General features: G+C 39.6%; 1 non-coding gene across 1 annotated transcript; it reads right to left on the minus strand.

Annotated features, from left to right (window-relative positions):
* Positions 1-1102: 1102 nt before the first annotated feature.
* Positions 1103-1174, minus strand: trnag-ucc. The gene has a single exon. It is a non-coding gene; the product is annotated as a tRNA-Gly (tRNA).
* Positions 1175-5797: the final 4623 nt, after the last annotated feature.

Raw genomic sequence — 5797 nt, forward strand, 5'->3', positions numbered from 1 at the left:
GGAATTTAATGGGAATATTACAGTTTTAAATTACTTTCTCTCCTTCTAGTTATATTAATTTCTATAAATATTAAAACTTGAGATGGCCAATGTCTATTTTTTTTCAAACAAATATTATAGTTTAAACACGTTCCAAGCCCATCTCCAAGTTTTCATTGAAATTTATTTTGCCAATTTTCTCTAATTATGCTATTGTCTTCAGAGAAACACTTATATGTTCACATGTTTATATACAGCAAGAGAGCTGACAAACAGACCCTGGGTCTCCTGACTGCAATAGCCCAGTAATAGACATGCACTCACTGGTCTAGGCAGACCAAGGTCCAATTTTGTTTGTACACCAGGATATACTGTACACATTGGAGGAGAAATCCTGTCTGGGTCTAGATGTAATCTATTTTCTTAGCATTCGCAAGTGGGAGACCTGGGTTTGATTCCCAGGCAGGGAGAAACATTGGGCAAGTTTCCTTTTCCTTACTCCACTCACCTCTGTTTACCGGTTGTTAATCGATTGGTGTATTGGTTTTCTGGGGGTAATAAACTCTTAAAAAAAATAATAATTTGGTCATTCAATCCACGACTGTCTGTGGGACACTGCTTTTTGCAATTGGCTGCCGCACTTTGCCCACAAAATATACAGTCAATTCACTTTACAGTATATTCTGTGAAATGCTTTGAAACATCAGGTGCTATATCAAATGTAAAGATTATTATTATTATTTCAAAGTCTGCAGAATTTGGCAAAATGTTGAATACTGTCCCAACTTTAAAGCCTGCACAAATTTTAAGACTAAACAGGCTTCCAGGCTAAGGTTTGCTGGAATTTCCGACCTAGGACTGAGCTCATCTGTTTCAGCTCCGCACTGATGGATAATAATAATCCTTGCATTTGATATAATGCTTTCCATGTCTTCTAGATGTCTCAAAGCGCTTCACAGAATATACTGTAAAGTGCATTGACTGTATATTTGTGAGCGAAATGTGGCAGCCAATTGGCACAGCAGTGTTCCACAGTCGTGGATCGAAAATGGCCAAGTTATTATTGTTTTGTTTTGGAGGGATTATTATTAGGCGCGTGGAGTAAGGAAACTTGTCTAAGGTTTCGCCCTGCCTGGAGTTGAACCCAGGTGTCTCGCTTGGAAGGCGAGTGCTCTAACCACTGAGCTACAGGACTCTACTTCTCACTCATTCACATAAAATAAAATAATAAATATTCCTTGCATTTCATATAGCACCTTCACATAAAGCAGGCATTTCAGAGAGTTTCACAGGATATAATTGTAAAGTGTAGTGGGTATTTTTTAGATGAACGTGGCATTCAATTTGCACACAGCAATGTCCCACAAACAGCTGTGAAGTGAATAACCAATTTTTTTTTAAATTGTGGGACTGTTGGCCTGGACACAGGGAGAAACTCCCTTCTCTTACCGAAGAATTCCATGGGATCTTTAATATCCACTTGAGCAGGCAGAGGGGCCCTCATCAGAAGGACAGTACCTCCAACAACACATCAGCACACCCCCAGCACTGTTTCAGCATGAGTATAGAGTTCCAAGTGAGGCTTGAATCTATAACATTTAGATTTAAAGGTGAGAGTGCTACCAACTGAGCCAAGCTGACACTTATGAGTTATTGTTTTTTGGGTGGGAGACCAGGGAAAGGAGTCAAATGCCTTCAGGAGAGGAGGTAAGGAGCGGCGGGGGGGGGGGGGGGGGGGGAAATCTCTAGACCGTTAAGCAATGGAACTCATACAACTGACAAATAAACAAGTTTAAATTACAGGAAGTCTTAGAATTAAACTCATGATCTTGTGGTTAAGAGGCAAGCCCTCAACAATCTGAGTAAGCAAGTTGCAAGCAGCAGTTCTAATAGATGATATACTGCTTTCTCATTTAAGAAAACAAACAGTGTGATTAAAGCTGAAGTGCCCATAATTAGTGTTGTCTTATGTAAACATTGTAACTAAAGAAGTGAAATAGCTTAAGTAAAATCCTATTTCAAATGCAATCCTTTTAGAAGTGGTGTGATTTACGTAGCAGGAGCTAGGGCCACCAGTGTAACAAACATTGACACACTTATGCAATCCACAAGTGGGGAAAAAGCCCACCCAACATGCATCTTAGTCCTGATCCCCTTCACCCAAGAGAGGGTTTTCAAACCAGATAACGTTTGAAATTTTTTGGTGCACAATGCAACATGTGATGTGATAAATATTATTGGTGATAAATATCACATCATAACAACATCAATGAAAATGTATATTTATGTAAAGTTCCCTTTGTGCAGAATAATAATCCTTACAGTTCAGATATTCTATGTAATAATATCTTGGAGAACAACAATCATAAAGGAAATGTCTATTTTATCTGGAGGATTGTTGGCCAGGACACTAAGAGAAACTCCCTTCTTTTGAATAGTGCCCATGAGATTTTTAACGTCCACCTGAACAGGCACTGAAGTGAAGCACAACTTCAACAGCACAACTTTTCTGAAAGGTTTTCAGAGGCTCAGTAGTGAAACATTATTCCTACTATAAGCTCAAGGCTGTCACTGAATGACAGTCACTGAAAGAGTTAAGGTAAGGTTTCAAGAATGTTTTCACTTAGAGGGTTAACAGGACATGGAATACTTTGCCATAAGCAGCTACTAAAGCTAAGACTTTAATGATGTTGAAGAGCGAATGGCATAAATATTTCAAGAGAAACAATATAAAAAGGGCATAGGGAAGGAACAAACCATTTGGATTACAGTATAGTAGTGCCATTAGAAAAATTGTCACTTGCATAAGCTTGATAGGTTTCGTCTGTGAAATAACATGTATGATCCTTGCCCACCTAGAAGGCATAATCTCGGCCTCAAAACCTCTGAGGAATCCAGCAGAACAACTCAACTCGATAAAACATCATTATCATAATCATTACATTCGATATAGAGCCTTTTATGTTGGGAGGATGTCTCAACTATTAATAATAATCCCTCCAAAACAAAACAATAATAAATTGGTCATTTTCAATCCACGACTGTTTGTGGGACATTGCTGTGCGCAATTGGCTGCCGCTTTTCGCCCACAAATATACGGTCAATTCACTTTACAGCCTATTCTGTGAAGCGCCTTGAGACGTCGAGAAGACGTGAAAAGCACTATATCAAATGCAAGGATTATTATTATTATTATTAATAATCATAATCCTTGAATTTGCTATAGTGCTTTATCATGTCATTGAGACGTAGCATAGCGCTTTCCAAAATATACTGTAAGGTGGATTGACTGTGTATTTTAGTGGGGCAAACCCGGCAGCTAATTGCACGCAGTATTGACAAACAGTCGGGATTGAATAACTACTTTATTTTTTGGGAGGGAAGGGTTTATTACCCCTGGAAAGTGATCCACCAATTGACTAACAACTCGGCTCCTGATCATAATCATAATCACAAGATTACAAGATTGGTCTCAATGAACAAGGCCCTTCGGTCCATCCAATCTCATCCCTGAATGACTATTCAGCTGACTCATGTTGCAATATGAAATTTTGTTGCCGTTTGAGAAACCAATTCCCTTTGTAAGGTCAGAAGTTTAAATGCTGCTGTCATTTTGCGTATGGGAAAATCTAAATCTGACATCCACAAAGTGGATTAGCTAATTCCCCATCTTCATCAGAGGTATCATTATCTCAGAGTCTATCTGTGCCGTTCATTAAACAAAGTAGTAACATTATACAGTTTGTGTGCACTCTGCAGGCATTTTTTCCTGATTTGGCAATTTTGTAGACAATTTTAGTTTCCCTTTGGGAAGGATAAAGGTTTAAATTGCTAAAATTATTATAAGAATAATTAAGAGTATTGTTTATTTTTCAAAGCTAGTCTAGACAATGGGAGATGACATCATCTTACTATTGCTGCTTGTGCACATACTGAACGTTATACAGCATTGCTATAGATAGAAAGGAGGCAGTGGCTGTCCTTGTGGGAAAGTGGAGTGCATGCAAAATTCTAGGTTATAGCTTTAACTTACTATCACGTAATAGTCACTCACTTCATGGCTGTTCATGGACACTTCATGGAAACTGCCATACGTAAATTAAACACAGAGTTTATCTACAAATTACACAGTCACTACATTTGACAGTATATCTTGTGAAGTGCTTTGAGATGTTCTCCTGACATGAAAAGCACTATATTTCAAGATTTCAAGATCCTCACATGCGTCTTCAAATCCCTTCATGCCCCGAGCACCTCCACACCTCTCCGACCTGCTTACTCCCCAACCCACTACCTGCTGCCTCCGATCGACTGGCTCAGGCCTGCTACTTCTCCTTTGTGCACTCTGTTTCAGTCACTATGCCCCGAAACTCTGGAATACTCTTCCCCTATCCCTCTGCCTGTCCCCTCCTTCCCCATCTTCAAGTGGTGCCTGAAGACCTTCCTCTTCAACCATCCCTACGGTCATCTCCCCAGCTCGGCGTGGTGCTCAACCACTGTCAAGAGCTCTGGGATGCTACCTTGTCTGAGAGGCGCTGTATAAATGCAGGTTGTTATATTTTCTGCAAGAATTACTATTTTGAAAAGGGAAGGGAGTTTCTCATCGTGTCCTGGCCAACAATCCCCCAAATAAATGTATTGTAGTTTTGAATTGTATTGAAGGTGACTGCAAATTTAGGATACAAAATTACTCTTTGTTTTAAGCAACAGTACCAACCTTATTTTTTGGGGTGGGGCAAGACACATTGAGCAAAAATACTTCAGCTTTTTAAAATAACACACATCTATTTTTTTTTGTTTGGGAGAGGAGCTGAGATTACTGCAGAACCACTGAGAAGGTGGTGGAATCAGTAAATTAATTAGTTCAACATCATTTTGTTCCCAAATTGGTTTTCCGCAGACTTCATCCTAATGATACAGAGAATAATTCACAGATCATACCATCTGCTCTACTGACTCTGGTCTCTTGCATGGTGCCTACAAATTTCACTGTGTTATGAGTCACTATGTCCTGTCCTTTGGAACATTCCTTCAAAACTACATCGCCTTGTTACTTCTTTAGGCATCAGTGTGATTCAGTTGGTAACACTCTTGCATCTCAGTCAGAACGTTGTGGATTCAGGGCTCACACTGGATCTTGAGCTCATGGTCTAACTGACACTCCAGTACAGTACTGGGATAGTACTGCATTGTTGGATGCATTGTTGCCATCCTTTGGATGAGATGGTAAACCAAGGTCTGCCTATCCAAATGTACATTAAGATCCCACGGCAATATTCGAAAAGAGAAAGGAGTCTCTCCTGGTGTCCTGGCCAACAATTCTTCAGACAAATTTGCTCATTAATTTCATGGCTGTTGATGGGACTTTGCTGCTTGGAAATTGGCTTCTCCGTTTGTCTACAAATATGCAGGAACTACCCTTTTGAGTAAAATTCTATGAAGCGCTTTGACTACGTGATAAGATGCTAACATCAAATGCAAGGATTATTATTATACACCCACCTTCAAAAACCTCCTAAAACCATAACACTTCAATTGTCCCATAACTCAACATCTTTAAATCTCTTAGTTTCTGGATGGAGCATTAAATACCTCTTTAGGCGATATATCAATGCTACTATTGAATATGTTTTCGATGATCATTTCGGGACTGAAAATAAAACACCTGACAGCAGTGAGAATGACACTTTGATGCTATGAAAAACTACTCGGGACATAAAGTATGGCTCTGGCATAAACCCAACTTAGTTCACAAACCCGCGAGAATCCGATGTGATCCCTGGGTTAGTGACATTCCCGGGCATCAGTGTCATTCCCG

Source organism: Callorhinchus milii, unplaced genomic scaffold (genome assembly GCF_018977255.1).
Source record: "Callorhinchus milii isolate IMCB2004 unplaced genomic scaffold, IMCB_Cmil_1.0 Scaffold3, whole genome shotgun sequence".
NCBI classification, from domain to species: Eukaryota; Metazoa; Chordata; class Chondrichthyes; order Chimaeriformes; family Callorhinchidae; genus Callorhinchus; species Callorhinchus milii.